This window comes from Triticum aestivum, chromosome 7D, assembly GCF_018294505.1.
Source record: "Triticum aestivum cultivar Chinese Spring chromosome 7D, IWGSC CS RefSeq v2.1, whole genome shotgun sequence".
NCBI lineage: Eukaryota > Viridiplantae > Streptophyta > Magnoliopsida > Poales > Poaceae > Triticum > Triticum aestivum.
Genome location: NC_057814.1, coordinates 251,159,793 through 251,181,600, shown reverse-complemented (window position 1 = coordinate 251,181,600; position 21,808 = coordinate 251,159,793).

Sequence of the window (21,808 nt, the reverse complement as noted above, 5' to 3'; positions counted from 1 at the left end):
GAACGTCGTAATCGTACTTTACTAGATATGGTGCGATCTATGATGTCTCTTACTGATTTACCGCTATCGTTTTGGGGTTATGCTTTAGAGACGGCTGCATTCACTCTAAATAGGACACCATCGAAATCCGTTGAGACGACGCCTTATGAACTATGGTTTGGCAAGAAACCAAAGTTGTCGTATCTTAAAGTTTGGGGTTGCGATGCTTATGTGAAGAAACTTCAACCTGATAAGCTCGAACCTAAATCGGAGAAATGTGTCTTCATAGGATACCCAAAGGAAACTGTTGGGTACACCTTCTATCACAGATCCGAAGGCAAGACATTCATTGCTAAGAATTGATCCTTTCTAGAGAAGGAGTTTCTCTCGAAAGAAGTGAGTGGGAGGAAAGTAGAACTTGATGAGGTAAATGTACATGCTCCCTTATTGGAAAGTAGATCATCACAGAAATCAGTTTCTGCGACACCTACACCAATTAGTGAGGAAGTTAATGATAATGATCATGAAACTTCAGATCAAGTTATTACTGAACCTCGTAGATCAACCAGATTAAGATCCGCACCAGAGTGGTATGGTAATCCTGTTCTGGAGGTTATGTTACTAGACCATGACGAACCTACAAACTATGAGAAGCGATGGTGAGCCCAGATTCCGCAAAATGGCTAGAGGCCATGAAATCTGAGATGGGATCCATGTATGAGAACAAAGTATGGACTTTGGTTGACTTGCCCGATGATCGGCAAGCCATTGAAAATAAATGGATCTTCAAGAAGAAGACTGACACTGACGGTAATGTTACTGTCTATAAAGCTCGACTTGTTGCAAAAGGTTTTTGACAAGTTCAAGGGATTGACTACGATGAGACCTTCTCACCCGTAGCGATGCTTAAGTCTGTCCGAATCATGTTAGCAATTGCCGCATTTTATGATTATGAAATTTGGCAAACGGATGTCAAAACTGCATTCCTGAATGGATTTCTGGAAGAAGAGTTGTATATGATGCAACCGCAAGGTTTTTTCGATCCAAATGGAGCTAACAAAGTGTGCAAGCTCCAGCGATCCATTTATGGACTGGTGCAAGCCTCTCGGAGTTGGAATAAACGCTTTGATAGTGTGATCAAAGCATTTGGTTTTATACAGACTTTTGGAGAAGCCTGTATTTACAAGAAAGTGAGTGGGAGCTCATTAGCATTTCTGATATTATATGTGGATGACATATTGCTGATTGGAAATGATATAGAATTTCTGGATAGCATAAAGGGATACTTGAATAAGAGTTTTTCAATGAAAGACCTCGGTGAAGCTGCATATATATTGGGCATCAAGATCTATAGAGATAGATCAAGACGCTTAATTGGACTTTCACAAAGCACATACCTTGACAAAGTTTTGAAGAAGTTCAAAATGGATCAAGCAAAGAAAGGGTTCTTGCCTGTACTACAAGGTGTGAGATTGAGTAAGACTCAATGGCCGACCACTGCAGAAGATAGAGAGAAGATGAAAGATGTTCCCTATGCTTCAGCCATAGGCTCTATCATGTATGCAATGCTGTGTACCAGACCTGATGTGTGCCTTGCTATAAGTTTAGCAGGGAGGTACCAAAGTAATCCAGGAGTGGATCACTGGACAGCGGTCAAGAACATCCTGAAATACCTGAAAAGGACTAAGGATATGTTTCTCGTCTATGGAGGTGACAAAGAGCTCATCGTAAATGGTTACGTTGATGGAAGCTTTGACACTGATCCGGACGATTCTAAATCGCAAACCGGATACGTGTTTACATTGAACGGTGGAGCTGTCAGTTGGTGCAGTTCTAAACAAAGTGTCGTGGCGGGATCTACGTGTGAAGCGGAGTACATAGCTGCTTCGGAAGCAGCAAATGGATGAAGGAGTTCATATCCGATCTAGGCGTCGTACCTAGTGCATCGGGACCAATGAAAATCTTTTGTGACAATACTGGTGCAATTGCCTTAGCAAAGGAATCCAGATTTCACAAGAGAACCAAGCACATCAAAAGATGCTTCAATTCCATCCGGGATTTAGTCCAGGTGGGAGACATAGAAATTTGCAAGATACATACGGATCTGAATGTTGCAGACCCGTTGACTAAGCCTCTTCCACGAGCAAAACATGATGAGCACCAAGACTCCATGGGTGTAAGAATCATTACTGTGTAATCTAGATTATTGACTCTAGTGCAAGTGGGAGACTGAAGGAAATATGCCCTAGAGGCAATAATAAAGTTAGTATTTATTTCCTTATATCATGATAAATGTTTATTATTCATGCTAGAATTGTATTAACCGGAAACATAATACATGTGTGAATACATAGACAAACAGAGTGTCACTAGTATGCCTCTACTTGACTAGCTCGTTGATCAAAGATGGTTGTGTTTCCTGGCCATAGACATGAGTTGTCATTTTATTAACGGGATCACATCATTAGGAGAATGATGTGATTGACTTGACCCATTCTGTTAGCTTAGCACTCGATCGTTTAGTATGTTGCTATTGCTTTCTTCATGACTTATACATGTTCCTATGACTATGATATTATGCAACTCCCGTTTACCGGAGGAACACTTTGTGTGCTACCAAACGTCACAACGTAACTGGGTGATTATAAAGGTGCTCTACAGGTGTCTCCAAAGGTACTTGTTGGGTTGGCGTATTTCGAGATTAGGATTTGTCACTCCGATTGTCGGAGAGGTATCTCTGGGCCCACTCAGTAATACACATCACTATAAGCCTTGCAAGCATTGTGACTAATGAGTTAGTTGCGGGATGATGTATTACGGAATGAGTAAAGAGACTTGCCGGTAACGATATTGAACTAGGTATCGAGATACCGACGATCGAATCTCGGGCAAGTAACATACCGATGACAAAGGGAACAACGTATGTTGTTATGCGGTCTGACCGATAAAGATCTTCATAGAATATGTGGGAACCAATATGAGCATCCAGGTTCCGCTATTGGTTATTGACCGGAGAGGTGTCTCGGTCATGTCTACATAGTTCTCGAACCCGTAGGGTCCGCACGCTTAACGTTACGATGACAGTTATATTATGAGTTTATATGTTTTGATGTACCGAAGGTATTTGGAGTCCCGGATGTGATCACAGACATGACGAGGAGTCTCGAAATGGTCGAGACATAAAGATTGATATATTGGAAGCCTATGTTTGGACATCGGAAGTGTTCCGGGTGAAATCGGGATTTTTCCGGAGTACCGGGAGGTTACCGGAACCCCCCGGTAACTTAATGGCCCTTACTGGGCCTAGGTGGAAGAGAGGAGAGGAGGCCAGGGCAGGGCCGCGCGCCCCTCCCCCCCAGTCCGAATAGGACAAGGAGAGGGGGGCGGCGCCCCCCCCTTCCTTCCTCCCCTCCACCTCTTCCCCCTCTCTCTCCTAGTCCAACATGGAAAAGGGGGGAGTCCTACTCCCGGTAGGAGTAGGACTCCTCCTGGCACGCCTCTCCCCCTTGGCCGGCGGCCTCCCCCTTGCTCCTTTATATATGGGGGCAGGGGGGCACCTCTAGACACACAATTTATCAACGATCTTTTATCCGTGTGCGGTGCCCCTCTCCACCATATTACACCTCGATAATATCGTAGCGGTGCTTAGCCGAAGCCCTGCGTCGGTAGAACATCATCATCGTCACCACGCCGTCATGCTGACGAAACTCTCCCTCAACACTCGGCTGGATCGGAGTTCGAGGGACGTCATCGAGCTGAACGTGTGCTGAACTTGGAGGTGCCGTGCGTTCGGTACTTGATCGGTCGGATCGTGAAGACGTACGACTACATTAACCGCGTTGTGTTAACGCTTCCGCTTTCGGTCTACGAGGGTACGTGGACAACACTCTCCCCTCTCATTGCTATGCATCACCATGATCTTGCGTGTGCGTAGGAAATTTTTTGAAACTACTACGTTCCCCAACAGTTGCCTCTAAACTTGGCTGAAAGACCCGCAGTGTACAATACTCCATTTGCTGCAACCTCTAACATTTACCCCACCACAAATTAAAATATATATTCCTGTCTTGACCAGATGAGCGTGCAAACTACAATCACCAGGATGACAGGTAGGGCCAGAAGAGTATTTTAATTAAAAAGCATGGAGCCAACGCCAACGATTTTAAGCTTGGAGGCACGGTACATGCTATCCTAGACTACTCTACACATGAAACTGCCACACGAGCATCCGGGCAGCACTTGGCTCTTCGCCTCTTTGGGAAGTCGAACAATGATGGAGTACTACTGCAGTGGAGGCATACTACAGTATGCTTCTAGCCATCTAACACCAATTGAACTGCTGCATGTCCGCCGCGTGCGGGAGGGAGAGCGTGTAGCGAACGAAAGCTTCTCCTAGTCCTGCCAGCCACCATGCTTTTGGGCGAGGGAGGGACGCAACTTCATTGACTTACTGCTCCTGCCTTTGCGTGTAGGACAGGTGGGCCCAACAGGTGGGTGGCCCACCTGTCATGCAGCCAAAGGCAGGTGCAGTTAAGGCGACAGGGCGTTGTAGTAATCAAACTTCTCGGTCTTGTACGAGTTAACGCGACACATCAAAGCACTACACTCGATATATTCAATAATTTGCGTTTACCGATGCATTAGTTACAACACATGCATGCATGCCGTGACTCTCCTTTTGATACTTGCATGTGTTGATTTAATGCACCTTGAAGTAGTATGAATATGTGACGGTAAAGCTTTGTAATGCCTCGGCCCTAATAAAGCGAGAGATGGTTGTGCACGAGGAGGGCGAGATAATGCAGACGGAACAGGACCCGATGATGGAGCTCTCTATGGTCTCGATGGACCTCACCTTGCTCCACTGCCCCTTGTGCCTCCACCCCTTGAAGCCTCCAGTGTATGAGGTTAGAATACACCTCGTCCGTTCGGATGATCGAGCAAGGTGCAGGTTTCTTGATTGTTGTGCTGTTCGATTGATTTGTGCAGTGCAAGGGAGGGCACCTGGCCTGCGCGGACTGCCGCGCCGAGCGCCCCGGGAACCAGCGGCAGTGCCAGAAGTGCGAGCGCGGCGGTGGCTTCGACGTGCAGAACACGGCGGTGCACGCCGTGCTCTCCTCGGTGAGGGTGGAGTGCACGCATGAAGGTTGTGGGCTCTACGTCACTTACCACAAGTTCGCCGATCACCAGAGCGTGTGTCCGCTCGCGCCCTACAAATGCCCCGTGCCCGTCTGCAGCTACGAAGGCCCGCCGCCGGTGCTCTCCCACCACATCAGCACCACGCATCCCATGCCCATGCACAGGATCCAATACGGCAAGGTGCTCCAGCTGCAAGTGCCACTGTCGGAGCCACGACTCTTGCTGTTCGTGGAGGAGGACGGTCGCGCATTTTTCTTGGTCGGTGATGTGCTCGTCATCGGCGCGCCTATCGCTATGTCGGTCGTCTGCGTCAGAGCGGGGTCGCCCCCACTGCCGCACTACGTGGCCAAGCTGTGGGTGAACCGCCCGCCGAGGGAGCCCAAAGGCAGGACCGACGTCGTCAAGGTGGAAATGGAGGTGACAAGCAGCAAGGATCCCGGCGACGTCGCTGTGCATGAGCTGACCTTCTTCACAGTTCCGCCCAAGCTGCTAGCCGGGGCTAAGCTGGTGTCCCTCCAACATTCAGATTGACAAGCTCACGTCCTAAATGATTCTACAGTGCCTTCTGTTTATCTTAGTAATATGCTAATATAGGGCTTAGCTCGGTCTACTTTAGCTTAAGAGATGGCGGGCTTTGGTGGCGATGCAACAATTACTTCGACATCAGATGAGTTGTTAAAATAATTTCCAACAGCCGAACGGATATTTTGTGTCTGTTGGATATAAGGATCCTTTGGGTAAGAAGTATAACTGCTTATAAGAAGTAAGTATAACAGCTTATATACTTGTTTGTTCAGGAAATGTTGCATACTTGTGCGAGTTGACGCGAGACATCAAAGTTGTACTACTAGTAGTACTCCCTCCGATCCTAATTTCTCTGCGCATGAGGCTAGTCATAGTGGGAGTAACATAGGTAGTAACATAGATGCCACATAAGCAAAAATGATGAGGTGGCAAGTAATTAATGAGGAGAGAGGCAAATAGAGTAACATAGCGCTTTCCAATGCAAAATGAGTCTACAAAGTAATAAATGAAGACATCTAGTACTATGTTATCACATATATGACACTACCCACTATTAAGGTACTAGTAACATAGATTAGTAACTAGTCTATGTTACTCTCCACTATGACCAGCCTAAGTCGAGGCGCGGATCACCCGCAAAAAAAATAAGTCGAGGCGCGGATACCAACGAGGGCCTGGTTGTGTCTATACTTGGACAACTCACCCGATTGCATGCGCACCAGGCAGACGAAGCTCGTGTCGTGTTGGTGCCATGTGCGGCCCGCACATTAACCAAAACCTCGCGCCTCCATCTTAGCCTCCGCGTTTTAAACTTCTCAATATCAAGGCCAAGGAGCAACATGAAACCTATGATAGAGCCAATCGGATGGTTGAGAACACTACAACTCGTAGCTACAGATGCGTGTGTGAGAGAGGGCGAGTGCGTCCGTGCACCTCTTCTCTTCCTGTATAACGTACTAAACTCAGAGTACAAGTGTATGTGGGTGGCATCGACCTAGGGAGCAGTGATGGTGCGTGCGAGAAGTCCCGAGAGATAGGTGTAATGCGTCTGAAAAAAAGACTAGTCTATAGCTCGCCACGAGGCTATTCCTGTCGAACACCCCAATAAGCATAAGATATGTATTCGACGGTGCCAGTTTTTGCATGTACACAGCAGTAGAAAAAGAACTAGTACCATGGCCTATGCTACACCACGGTCGAGAACACGTGCCCGTGTTACGCCATCCGGGAATAGTGCCGCACTTCAAAACTAGAACCGTCAATAAATTTTGAGCGCGTCTCATCACATTCCAAATTACTACTACTACCACGCTATATTTAATTGCAAACCTGTTCACACCGATCACAACCTAAACGGTTTCCCACTTTGGAGCGTATTAGTAGTACTCAGTTATAAATACTACTACTATGCCAAGATGACTGCACATTCCTCCTCAACTCCTCATCCACAAAAAACAATCAAGTCAATCAAGCCATGGACAGCGTGAGTTCTGGGTCGAGAGATTTCCACCAGGGAGAGGCGAGCATGGAAGAGGAAGCACGAGAGATGTCCCGCCTCGCCGCGAAAGCAGCCGACATGTCCAGTGATACGTCTCCAACATATCTATAATTTACGAAGTATTCATGCTATTATATTATCTGTTTTGGATGTTTATGGGCTTTACTAAACACTTTTATATTATTTTTGGGACTAACCTATTAACCGGAGGCCCAACCCAAATTGCTATTTTTCTAGCCTATTTCAGCGTTTCTAAGAAAAGGAATATCAAACGGAGTTCAAACAGAATGAAACCTTCGGGAGAGTTATTTTTGGAACGGAAGCAATCCAGGAGACTTGGAGTAGACGTCAGGGAAGCTTCGAGGAAGCCACGAGGCATGGAGGCGCGCCCTACCCCCTGGGTGCACCCCCCACCCTCGTGGGCCCCTTGTGGCTCCCCTGACCGACTTCTTTTGCCTATATATATCCATATACCTAAAAACATCGGGGAGCACAATAGACCGGGAGTTCCGCCGCCGCAAGCCTCTGTAGCCACCGAAAACCAATCTAGACCCGTTCCGGCACCCTGCCGGTGGGGGGATCCATCACCGGTGGCCATCTTCATCATCCCAGCGCTCTCCATGACGAGGAGGGAGTAGTTCACCCTCGGGGCTGGGGGTATGTACCATTAGCTATGTGTTTGATCTCTCTCTCGTGTTCTTGATTTGGCACAATCTTGATGTATCGCGAGCTTTGCTATTATAGTTGGATCTTATGATGTTTCTCCCCCTCTACTCTCTTGTAATGGATTGAGTTTTCCCTTTGAAGTTATCTTATCGGATTGAGTCTTCAAGGATTTGAGAACACTTGATGTATGCCTTGCATGTGCTTATCTGTGGTGACAATGGGATATCACGTGATCCACTTGATGTATGTTTTGGTGATCAACTTGCGAGTTCCGTGACCTCGTGAACTTATGCATAGGGGTTGGCACACGTTTTTGTCTTGACTCTCCGGTAGAAACTTTGAGGCACTCTTTGAAGTACTTTGTGTTGGTTTGAATAGATGAATCTGAGATTGTGTGATGCATATCGTATAATCATACCCACGGATACTTGAGGTGACATTGGAGTATCTAGGTGACATTAGGGTTTTGGTTGATATGTGTCTTAAGGTGTTATTCTAGTACGAACTCTTGAATAGATCGATCCGAAAGAATAACTTTGAGGTGGTTTCGTACCCTACAATAATCTCTTCGTTTGTTCTCCGCTATTAGTGACTTTGGAGTGACTCTTTGTTGCATGTTGAGGGATAGTTATATGATCCAATTATGTTATTATTGTTGAGATAACTTGCACTAGTGAAAGTATGAACCCTGGGCCTTGTTTCCTAGCATGGCAATACCGTTTGTGCTCACTTTTATCATTAGTTACCTTGCTGTTTTTATATTTTCAGATTACAAAAAGCTATATCTACTATCCATATTGCACTTGTATCACCATCTCTTCGCCGAACTAGTGCACCTATACAATTTACCATTGTATTGGGAGTGTTGGGGACACAAGAGACTCTTTGTTATTTGGTTGCAGGGTTGCTTGAGAGAGACCATCTTCAACCTATGCCTCCCACGTATTGATAAACCTTAGGTCATCCACTTGAGGGAAATTTGCTACTGTCCTACAAACCTCTGCACTTGGAGGCCCAACAACGTCTACAAGAATAAGGTTGTGTAGTAGACATCAAGCTCTTTTCTGGCGCCGTTGCCGGGGAGGTGAGTGCTTGAAGGTATATCTTTAGATCTTGCAATCGAATCTTTTAGTTTCTTGTTTTATCACTAGTTGAGTTTATAAAAGAAAACTACAAAAAAAATGGAATTGAGGGTGCCTCATATGCTTCATCTTTTTAATATCTTTCATGAGAATAAGGATTCCGATAATTGTGCCAAAATGTTAGAAGAAGAATGCATTAAAATGTTTGGCACTAAATCTTTGTATGATGAGCATGATTGCAATGTTATTAGTAGGAACTTTTCTTTGAATACCCATGATGCTAATGATATGCAAAGCCACAAGCTTGGGGATGCTATGTTTGATGAAGATGATATGTTTAGTCCTCCAAGTTTTGATGAGCAAATTTATTATGATGAAAGCATGCCTCCTATTTATGATGATTATTGTCATGACACGTATGCTATAAAGAATAAATATAACCATGAAACTTGTCATCATGATTTTAATTTTCAATTGGATTATGCTTCACATGATAGTTATTTTGTTGAGTTTGCTCCCACTACTATTGATGAGAATAAATTTGCTTATGTGGAGAGTAGTAAATTTTCTATGCTTGTGGATCATGAAAAGAATGCTTTATGTGACAGTTATATTGTTGAATTCATTCATGATGCTACTGAAAATTATTATGAGGGACGAATATATTCTTGTAGGAATTGCAATAATATCAAGTTTCCTCTCTATGTGTTGAAAATCTTGAAGTTATGCTTGTTTTGCCTTCCTATGCTAGTTGATTATTGTTCCCGTAAGTTGTTTGCTCACAAAATCCCTATGCATAGGAAGTGGGTTAGACTTAAATGTGCTAGTCATATTCTCCATGATGCTCTCTTTATGTTTCAATTCTTATCTTTTATGTGAGCATTATTGAAATCATCTTGCCTAGCTAGGGGCGTTAAATGTTAGCGCTTGTTGGGAGGCAACCCAATTTTATTTTTGTTCTTTGCCTTTTTGCTCCTGTTTAATAATAAATAAATCATCTAACCTCTGGTTATATGTGGTTTTATGTTTTAATTAGTGTTTGTGCCAAGTAAAACCTATATGATCTTCTTGGATGATAGTTATTTGATCTTGCTGAAAAAGACAGAAACTTTCTGCTCACGAAAACAATTGTTAAAAATCACCGGAAAGTGATAAAATACTGATTCCAATTGCAGTAGATCAATAATCAAATTAGCTAGGTCGTCATATTGTGGCAGATTTTTCTGAGTTCCAGAAGTTTGTGTTTGATGCAGATTACTACAGACTGTTCTGGTTTTGACAGATTCTGTTTTCTATGTGTTGTTTGCTGATTTTGATGAATCTATGAGTAGTATCGGAGGGTATGAACCATAGAGGAGTTGGAATATAGTAGATATTACACCAATATGAATTTATATTGAGTTCACAACAGTACCTAAGTGGTGATTTATTTTCTTATACTAACGGAGCTTACGAGTTTTCTATTGAGTTTTGTGTTGTGAAGTTTTCAAGTTTTGGGTAAATATTCGGTGGACTATGGAATAAGGAGTGGCAAGAGCCTAAGCTTGGGGATGCCCAAGGCACCCCAAGGTAATATTCAAGGACAACCAAGAGCTTAAGCTTGGGGATGCCCCGGATGGCATCCCCTCTTTCATCTTTGTTCATCGGTAACTTTACTTGGAGCTATATTTTTATTCACCACATGATATGTGTTTTGCTTGGAGCGTCATTTTCTTTCGTTAGTATTTTCTTGATGTTATTTAGAATAATATTTGCATCTTTATTTTCAATAAAAATGTCAAGGATAGCCTTTACCATGCTTATTTTGCAAATATACATGTTGCTGTTTCAAAACAGAAAGTTTATCGCTGTTGCAAAAATTGCCTAGAGAAGACAGAATATGATAAAATGTTGAAACTTTTTGCATCATAAGCTCTGATAAATTTTCTACAGTGTGGTAGAATTTCATAATTTTTAGAGTTAGGGAAGTATGATGAATCTTGCGTTCTTTACAGACTGTACTGTTTTGGCAGATTGCTGTTATGTTTGCGTTGTTTGCATGTGTTTACTTGTTTAATGCTTCTATTTGAGGATAGGAGTATTAAATATGCAGAGGCATTTAGTATGCAATGTTGAATAATAATTTTAGTGATTTGCTACAGTAGAAAATGATAAGGTTTTTGCATTGGTTTATACTAACTTATCTCACGAGTTCTTGTTGAGTTTGGTGTGGATGAAGCTTTCGAGATTTAGGAAACCGTGATATAAAAGGAATTAAGGAGACGCAAAAGCTCAAGCTTGGGGATGCCCAAGGCACCCCAAGATAATATTTCAAGAAGTCTCAAGCATCTAAGCCTGGGGATGCCCCGGTAGGCATCCCACCTTTCTTCTTCAACAATTATCGGTTAGTATCGGTTGAGCCTAAGTTTTAGCTTCTTCACATGATGAGTGCTATCCTTGAAGTGTCGTTTTTTTGTTTTGCTTGCTGTTTGAATAATATCCCAAGATCTGAAATTCTTAAATGAGAGAGGGTCCTCACATAGCTACATAATTATTTAACTACTCATTGATCTTCACTTATATCTTTTTGGAGTAGTTTGTCATTTACTCGTGTGCTTCACTTATATCCTATGAGTAAATGGTTGAATGATTTGAATGTCATAAATCTGAAAATATATATGTTTCATATGCCTTTCCCATGGGGAGTAATGCCTTCACATATAAGAAGTAGAGGTGGTAAATTTTTTGAAGGTTAGCAAACATTGTATTGGTCACTTGAACAATTCATGAAAGAATATTGAAGGAAGAGAGATTTCACATATAAATATACTATCTTGGACATCTTCTATGATTGTGAGCCCCATTAATTATTTTCAAACCTGAGCAAATTAGTTGAAGTTGGACAAGGAAGACAACATAATGAGTTATGCTTGGGTATATTTGTATAGAAGTTATATTGTTATGGATCCTCTAACATGTGGTGCTTGCTATTTAGAATCCTTTGCTAGCCAAAATATCTGTACTAAGCGGGAATACTCCTTGTGCATCCAAATTCCTTGAACCAAGTTTATTCCATGAGTGTCCACCATATCTACCTATATGTGGTATTTACCTACCGTTCCAAGTAAATTTGCATGTGCCAAACTCTAAACCTTCAAATAATAATCTGTTTTGTATGCCCGAATCGCTCATGTAGCGACTAGGGGCTGTCAGTATCTTCCATGCTAGGTGGGTTATTCTCACGATGAGTGGACTTCACTCATCATTCACAAGAAAATGGCTGGTAACTGGGATGCCCGGTCCTATGATCAAAAGATCAAAAACAAATTCACAAATAATTTAAACAAACTCCCCTAGGATTGTTGATAGTTGGACGACACCCGTTGTTTCGGACAAGCCGTGGAGTGTGATTGTTGGTGGAGGGGGAGTAAAATCTTTACCTTTCTGTTTGGGAACTGCCTATAATGTATCTAGTATGGAAGATATTGGGAACTCTTGGTTGTTATGTTGACAATGAAAGCATACCTCTCAAAATTATTTTCATCTCTGTTTTTGCTTCCAGCTCTGGCACCTCTACAAATCCATGCTTCCCTCTGTGAAGAGCCTATCTTTTACTTTTATGCAAGAGTCAGTAGTATTCCTTCTCATTCAAACCTACTCTTTAGTTGGCAAGCATCATGTGATGGAAGATCTATGCATATATGGACATTCAAATATATTTGATCATGAATTATTATTGTTGACAATTATCTATATGATAAATAAGTTGGGAGGCAAAACATTAAGCCCCTATCTTTCTCTGTCTTTGATGAATGCTATTTGTTCTAAAAATATGCTTTGAGTGGTAGCAATCATGGAAGACTATATGATAGTTGAGTATGTGGGATTTGCTAAATCAAAGCTCTTACACAGACCCTTCCTGAAAATACGATGAATTGCAATTGTTTGATGACTGAGAACATAGTTTGTTAGTTTTCAAGAAAGTTTATGATCTATGCTTTAACATGAGAATAGCTTGTTACTTGACCATGAAAAGTTTTATGAGTTGAGCTACTGTTATGACATATAATGATGCTAGAAAAGATGATTGAAATTATCATTGATCAAACTTGTGCACCTGCTAGCATTCACACTTCATAAATTATTTCTTTTATCATTTACCTACTCGAGGACGAGCAGGAATTAAGCTTGGGGATGCTGATACGTCTCCAACGTATCTATAATTTACGAAGTATTCATGCTAGTATATTATCTGTTTTGGATGTTTATGGGCTTTACTAAACACTTTTATATTATTTTTGGGAATAACCTATTAACCGGAGGCCCAGCCCAAATTGTTGTTTTTCTTGCTTGCGCGCCCTACCCCCCTGGGCACGCCCCCACCCTCGTGGGCCCCTCGCGGCTCCCCTGACTGACTTCTTTTGCCTATATATATCCATATACCCTAAAAACATCGGGGAGCACAATAGATCGGGAGTTCCGCCGCCGCAAGCCTCTGTAGCCACCGAAAACCAATCTAGACCCGTTTCGGCACCCTGCCGGTGGGGGGATCCATCACCGGTGGCCATCTTCATCATCCCGGCGCTCTCCATGACGAGGAGGGAGTAGTTCACCCTCGGGGCTGGGGGTATGTACCAGTAGCTATGTGTTTGATCTCTCTCTCTCTCTCTCTCGTGTTCTTGATTTGGCACGATTTTGATGTATCGCGAGCTTTGCTATTATAGTTGGATCTTATGATGTTTCTCCCCCTCTACTCTCTTGTAATGGATTGAGTTTTCCCTTTCAAGTTATCTTATCGGATTGAGTCTTTAAGGTTTTGAGAACACTTGATGTATGTCTTGCATGTGCTTATCTGTGGTGACAATGGGATATCATGTGATCCACTTGATGTATGTTTTGGTGATCAACTTGCGAGTTCCGTGACCTCGTGAACTTATGCATAGGGGTTGGCACACGTTTTTGTCTTGACTCTCCGGTAGAAACTTTGGGGCACTCTTTGAAGTACTTTGTGTTGGTTTGAATAGATGAATCTGAGATTGTGTGATGCATATCGTATAATCATACCCACGGATACTTGAGGTGACATTGGAGTATCTAGGTGACATTAGGGTTTTGGTTGATATGTGTCTTAAGGTGTTATTCTAGTACGAACTCTTGAATAGATCGATCCGAAAGAATAACTTTGAGGTGGTTTCGTACCCGACAATAATCTCTTCGTTTGTTCTCTGCTATTAGTGACTTTGGAGTGACTCTTTGTTGCATGTTGAGGGATAGTTATATGATCCAATTATGTTATTATTGTTGAGAGAACTTGCACTAGTGAAAGTATGAACCCTAGGCTTTGTTTCCTAGCATTGCAATACCGTTTGTGCTCACTTTTATCATTAGTTACTTTGCTGTTTTTATATTTTCAGATTACAAAAAGCTATATCTACTATCCATATTGCACTTGTATCACTATCTCTTCACCGAACTAGTGCACCTATACAATTTACCATTGTATTGGGTGTGTTGGGGACACAAGAGACTCTTTGTTATTTGGTTGCAGGGTTGCTTGAGAGAGACCATCTTCAACCTACACCTCCCACGGATTGATAAACCTTAGGTCATCCACTTGAGGGAAATTTGCTACTGTCCTACAAACCTCTGCACTTGGAGGCCCAACAACGTCTACAAGAAGATGGTTGTGTAGTAGACATCATCCAGCCGCGCAGCAGTAGAAGCACAGAGGTCCCGCCGCGCCGCCGAAGCAGCACGGAGGTCCCGCCGCGCCGTCGATGTAGCAGGCTGGTCCGGCCACGCCGCGGAAGCAGCAGAGATGTCCCGCCGTGCCGCCGAAGCAGCATGGAGGTCCCGCCGCGGCGCGGCGGCCCGGGAAAATTTCTCGCGGGCAGGCGAGGACTGTTACAGGCACATGCATGCGATGGTCCATAGCCAGATGGATCAGATCTCCGGCTGGGCGAGGTTGCAGGACGAGGCTACCGGCGTCATCCGGCAACTAGGGGAGGGCAATGCGAAGCTCCGGGCCGAGCGCAACCTGCTGAGGGCGAAGATCACCGGAAGGGCAAAGCAGGCGAAGGAGACCGCTGCCTTGTTTCCGAGGACGGGCGTCATCGTCAAGAAACTTATGGACGAGAATGCCATGCTCCGCATCGAGCGCAACAGGCTGGTGGAGGAATCCGTGGATGCTGCCAAGCAGCGTATTAAGGACATGAAACTGATGAAAGAGATCGTCGCCGCTCGCCGTGAGAACTAGTCTCCGCGACCTGTAGCGCATAAAGAAAGTAGAGATCAGCGAGCCAGATCATTATATGCGTCTTCCTTCTTCTTTGGCCCTTGTGTATTTCGGGCATAACCGCATGTGGCTTTTTAAATTATCTTCCTAATTATGTAAGATAATAATTATCCACTCTTGTCGTCCTTATATATATTCATCAGTCTTGCTTTAAGTTGCAGTAGATGCTATATAGGTCCGTCAGATCTTACATCAAGATCCGTGCAAAATTTTCTTTTCAGATTTTCTTTTTTCTCTCTTAAATCTCAGTCGAGTGAGACATTGCCACGGCATTAAACAGAGGCTCGGGTACCATTAATGGAGACCTTGGGAGAGAGGTGGACGGAAGATGGAGGTCAAAGGGCTCTCCTCCCGATAAGGACGCGCAGGGGTCTGATCGCACGCCTCCCGTACTCAAATAGCTACCCTGCACGACGCCTCCTAGCTAATAAAAAAAGGGGACGCGTGGCGGCACGTAAATGGTAAATAGAACGCCCATGGTTTCAATAATACTTGTGTTTCCGATTGGAACGTGATAGCACTTGTTCCAAAATGACTTTGTTGATTATTAATGTGTGCGTCTTCGCAAATCGGACAGCAAAATTACCACAGCATGTTGGTGCCATGTCATGACACCAAGCCAAGTTTCATGATTTTCATGTGTGTTTCGGGTTTACAGGAATTTAAAAACCAAGTTTCTCAATGTTTCCAGCCGAGCCACGATGCCCAGATGTTTGAATTTCATTCCCATTTCTTGCATGGGACCTAGAAATTTACCCAAGGACACACATGTGATTTTTCAACCAGCTTTGGTGCACTGGAGCATGTGCTTGTATTTCAAATTTGAATTATGCACACAAAGGTGACACGTTCCCTCTCAGAACCACGAGCCTTCTTGAGAGAAGCTCCGGTTTGCAAGAAACTTATACCAAAACTTGTTCCTATTCTGCCAATTTTTTTACCACAACATGGTAGTACCATGACATGACACCATGCCGATTTTCATGATTTTCAGGCATGTTTTGGATTTACAAGAATTTTAAAACCAAGCTTCTCAATGTTCTCGGCCGATCCACGATGCCCAGATGTTTGAATTTCATTCCCATTTCCTGCATGGGACCTAGAAATTCACCCGAGGACACACATGTGATTTTTCAACCAACTTTGGTGCACGGGAGCATGTGCTTGTAGATCAAATTTGAATTATGCACATTAAATGACTAGAAACTCAATTAATGTATACAAAAGGCCAAACGAACCCGGAATAATTCCAAAATTTAACTGGGCACTCATGTAGTTCTATGTTGCCTCTATAAAAAAACTCAAGGGGGGCAGCGTATATTGTTTCACTCTCAAAGGTGACATGTTCCCTCTCAGAACCACGAGCCTTCTTGAGAGAAGCTCCGGTTTGCAAGAAGCTTATACCAAAACTTGTTCCTATTCGGCCAATTTTTTTACCACGGCATGGTAGTACCATGACATGACACTATGCCAAGTTACATGATTTTCAGGCGTGTTTTGGATTTACAAGAATTTTAAAACCAAGTTTCTCAATGTTCTCGGCCGAGTCACGATGCCCGTATGTTTGAATTTCATTCCCATTTGTTGCATGGGACCTAGAAATTCATCCGAGGACACACATGTGATTTTTCAACCAACTTTGGTGCACGGGAGCATGTGCTTGTAGTTCAAATTTGAATTATGCACATTAAATGACCAGAAAATCAATTAATGTATAAAAAAGGCCAAACGAACCCAGAATAATTCCAAAATATAACAGGGCACTCATGTAGTTCTATGTTGCCTTTGTAAAGAAACTCAAGGGGGGCAGTGTATATTGTTTCGCACTCAAAGGTGACACATTCCCTCTCAGAACGACGAGCCTTCTTGAGAGAAGCTCCGGTTTGCAAGAAGCTTATACCAAAATTTGTTCCTATTCGGCCGTTTTTTACCAGGGCATGGTAGTACCATTGAAAGATCGAGGATGTGGCCTAGAGGGGGGGTGAATAGGTGCTTTAAAATAATTACTGGTTAGGCTTGAACAAATGCGGAATAAACCTAGCGTTTAATTTGTCAAGCACAAAACCTACAACAATTAGGCTCACCTATGTGCACCAACAACTTACGCTAAGCAAGATAAACTACTAGGTGATAGAAAGATATATGACAAGGAACAATATGGCTATCACAAAGTAAAGTGCATAAGTAAAGGGCTCGGGTAAGAGATAACCGAGGCACGCGGAGACGATGATGTATCCCGAAGTTCACACCCTTGCGGATGCTAATCTCCGTTTGGAGCGGTGTGGAGGCACAATGCTCCCCAAGAAGCCACTAGGGCCACCGTAATCTCCTCACGCCCTCGCACAATGCAAGATGCTGTGATTCCACTAAGGGACCCTTGAGGGCGGTCACCGAACCTATACAAATGGCAACCCTTGGGGGCGATCACCGAACCCGTACACTTTGGCAACCCTTGGGGGTGGTCGCTGGTAACCGTCAAATTGCTCGGGGCGATCTCCACAACCTAATTGGAGACCCCGACGCTTGCCCGAAGCTTTGCACCATAATGATTGAGCTTCGAACACCACCAACCGTCTAGGGCGCCCAAGAACCCAAGAGGAACAAGCTCAAGGGTACCAAGCACCCAAGAGTAATAAGCTTCTCAACTTGTAACTTCCACGTATCCCCGTGGAGAACTCAAACCGATGCACAAAATGCAATGGCAAGGGCACACGGAGTGCCCAAGTCCTTCTCTCCCAATTCCCACCAAAGCAACTAATGCTAGGGAGGAAAATGAGAGGAAGAACAAGAAGGAGAACACCAAGAACTCCAAGATCTAGATCCAAGGGGTTCCCCTCACATAGAGGAGAAAGTGATTGGTGGAAATGTGGATCTAGATCTTCTCTCTCCTTTCCCCCAAAAATTAGCAAGAATCCATGGAGGGATTTAGAGATAGCAAGCTCAAAGAAGGTCAACAATGGGGGAAGAACACGATCTCAAAGGATAAGTTTCATTGGGGAGGAAGCCCCCCTTTTATAGGTGGGGGAAAATCCAACCGTTATGCTCACAACCCGCACCGAGCGGTACTACCTCTACGAGGAGTGGTACAACTGCTAGGGCGGCAGTAGCCCTTTGATAAACAACGAAGAGGAGGCAAAAGGCCAGAAGAACCGTCGGAGCGGTACTACCGCTTGTCCTCACGGTACTACCGCTAGGGGTAGCGGTACTACTGCTTGCGAGCGGTACTAAAAAAATACATCCATGCCTACTTCCGCTGAGTTTCGGTCAGTGCAAAAAATCCGGCATACTACAGCTCACAGGGAACGGTACTAAAAAAATTACATCCCCTCCAAGTGGTAGTACCGCTCCCATGGGCGGTAGTACCGCAGCAGCCTTTTTAAGGACACCAAAACTGACACAACTTCTGCAAACGGACTCCGAATTCAACGAAACCAAGTTTGTTGGAAAGCTAGAAACAATGGCGAACACAATCTTGATAGAAATAACAATAATAAGCAAATTAGAAAAGGCCCATAAGAAAATGGTGAGAACCCTTCCTCGAATAAGACCGGTAAAACCTCCAACACCGCAAACGCAATAGAAGAAGCATGTGAACTCAGTTTTCGATGAACTTGAGCTTGTCAAGAAGATGACCATAAGCTCCAAATCTCACAAAGAGAACCAAACAAGAACCAAGAAATATGATGCAAGGATGCAATGGTTTGAGCTCTCTACGAATGATACGATCAAGCTACTCATCGAGAGCCCCCCCTTGATAGTACGTCAATCGATCCTATAACCCGGTCTCCCAACTACCACCATGAGACTGGTAAAATAGAACACCTATCAAGGGAAAACCTTTGCCTTGCACGAAGTCCACTTGAGCTATATGATGACGATCTTGACTCCCTCAAGTTGGACCACCTTCCTTGATTGCGTTGGCTCGATGAAGACTAGATGATTGCTCCCCCATAGTCCACTATTGTCGGGTGGTAGGTGCGACATATGCCAACGGGTGGCTTATCATTGTGGGAGCCAGTAAGACGTCGCCGGTGCCTGGAAACGGGATGAGGCGAAGACATGCACGCCGGCGAATCTTACCCAAGTTCGTGGCTCTCCGTGGAGATAACACCCCTAGTCCTGCTCTGCGGGGTCTCCGCATGATCACTAGATCTATACAAGTGGCTACAAGTGCTCCTCGAGCTGTCGGGCTAGAGGAAGAAGAAGGGCAAGGCTAGCTCTCTTTTTCTCTCTATGTGGTGTGTGTAACTCTATGAGATCAACCCTTTGCATGGGTGTCCGGGGGGGTTTATATAGGCCTACCCCCAGGAGTACAATGGTAATCCGGCTGGGCGCGGGTCCCAGCCGTCAGTGTCTATGCTCGCCGGCTTCTCCGCCGGTCATTGGGGCCCGCCGACTGGTGGGTCCCGCCGGCTGCCGGCTTCTTGGCCGGCACCCCGGCCCCACCGCATGGGGGCTTTGTAGGCGGCTGGTTACTGTTACCTCGCCTCGGATGACGAGGGCTTTGTCGAGGTAAGCGTGGCTACAGTGTCGCCGCCTTGCGAGCTCTCACTGTAGCCTTACCTCGTATTGTCTCCTTAATGGGGCGCATGCTTCGAGGGAGGGAGGTAGCCGGTATTGGGAGCCGGCCACATCCCTGGCCGACTAGAGGAGGCCGGGCCGTCCTCAGATGTCTCTCTGGCAAAGGGGCCCACCGCCCGAGGGCCGTTCTGGCACCTGTCATGGGTGACATCGAGTCCAACATGGCTACAGTGCCGCGCCGGACGGGGGATGGCTGGCCCGTACGGCGCCCTGTGGCCACGCCTGCTCCGGGAATCGGGGGTAGTGGGCTGTACTGTGGCCACACCCCATCGTACCGCCACTATGAGGGTTCAGTCTTGGTGGGTGCAATCTCGGCCGGCTTCCGGGAGCCGGCTTTCTTCGTGGCCGGCTTCTGGGAGTCGGTCTTCTTGGGGCCGGCTTCCCGGAGTCGGCCATCTCGTATCTTTCTTGGAGGAGGTTTCTGGGGCTGGGTCGCCTTCTGGGAGTCGGCCCTGGGGGTAGCCGGCCGGGGGAAGGCGTCCCTATGCTTTGTATGCTTGAAGGCCTGAACGGCCTGATAATTTTTGAAGAGCCAGGGGGAGTCGGTTAGGCTACCCGTGGCCATTTACTCCGACAGTAGTCCCCGAAGCTGGTTGGGCTTCGAGGCTAAGTGGAAGTCGAGAAGCTCGGTCAGCTTCTTATCTTGACGAGCCAGCAGCTAGGAGCCGGCTTCGGCTGGGCATGCCGTCTTGGCGAAATTTTTAAAGTCGGAAGGCGGGAGTCTGTTGGCGCGTGCGCCGGGCTGCGGGCCGGCCGCTCGCCGCCTGCGAACCACGTGGCGTCCCCTGGCTGAAGGGAGCCTGCCAACCCACGCGCACGACAAGACGTCGCCGCAGGCCAAGGGCCTACCACTCCTACGCCTAGGCCCAGGCGCGGATTCCTTGCGGCCCAAAGCCGTCCGCACGTCTTCCGGCGACGGTTTCCGCACGCCGTTAGGGCACAGTAATCGCGGGACGTGGGGGAGTGGGCGCAGTTAATCCCACGTTCCTCCCCACGCCTCGCCTCCTCGGCTTCGTCGCACGAGGCTATAAGTAGGGGGAGGAGGGGAAGCGGCAGACGCTCGCACGCTCCTCTCCTCTCCGCCATCTTCTTCCTCCTGCTACACCTCGCAGTAGCGCCTTGATGCCGTGCCGTCCCACCATTCTTCACTCCACCCTGCAGCTCTGCCGCCGCAGGGCCGTGCTCTCTCCGCCGCCACACCCTTCCTTGCTAGCTTCTCGCCACCATGCAGTACGGCGGGGACTGCGATGGCTCCAACGTCCACATGGACCACATCGAGTTCCTTCGCAAGACGCGGCGGCTGCCCGGCGCAGACCAGGTGCGGGTCCGCCTCGCGCCTGCAAGGGAGATCACGCCGGAGCTGGAAGAAGGCGAGCGGGTAGTCTTCTGCTCGCATTTCCTGCGCGACATCGGCTTGCTGGCGAGCGCCTTCTTTCGCTCCTTCCTCGACTTCTATCAACTCCAGCCGCACCACCTCACTCCGAACACGGTGGTGCTGCTGTCCGCCTTCGTCACCTTGTGCGAAGGCTTCCTTGGCGTTCTCCCCACCATCGAGCTCTAGGGGGAGTTCTTCCAATCTAAGCTGGGCACTCGCATGCATGGCGTGCCGGCCCAGAGCGGCGCCTTCATCGCGATGCGGAGGCCGGCGGCCGATAACCCCTTCCCCGTCATCACGTTAATCCAGTCGGTGAAGCTGCGGCCGTCGCCCGACTGCGGGTGATGATCCAGTCGGAGGGCCTGACTGGGCCCGACTTGCTGGCCACCTTCATCGTGCGCCGGGTGCTTCCGCTTCAGAGCCGCCCTCACCCGATCTGTCAGATGAGCGGCCAGCTCGATCCGAGCCGGATGTGCACCAAGGACATGCCGCATGACGAGGTGGCCCACATGGTGAATTACCTTGCGAACGGCAAGCTCTCCGCAGAGTGGTGGTTTGGCAAGGAGCCATATTCCCGGGCGCATCCTCCGCCCATGGTATGTTTTCTCTTTCCTTTTCTTTCCTTAGTTCTGTTGCCGAATTCCTTCTGGCCGTCTCTGACCAGTCGGGGTGCCTTGGCAGAGCTCTCT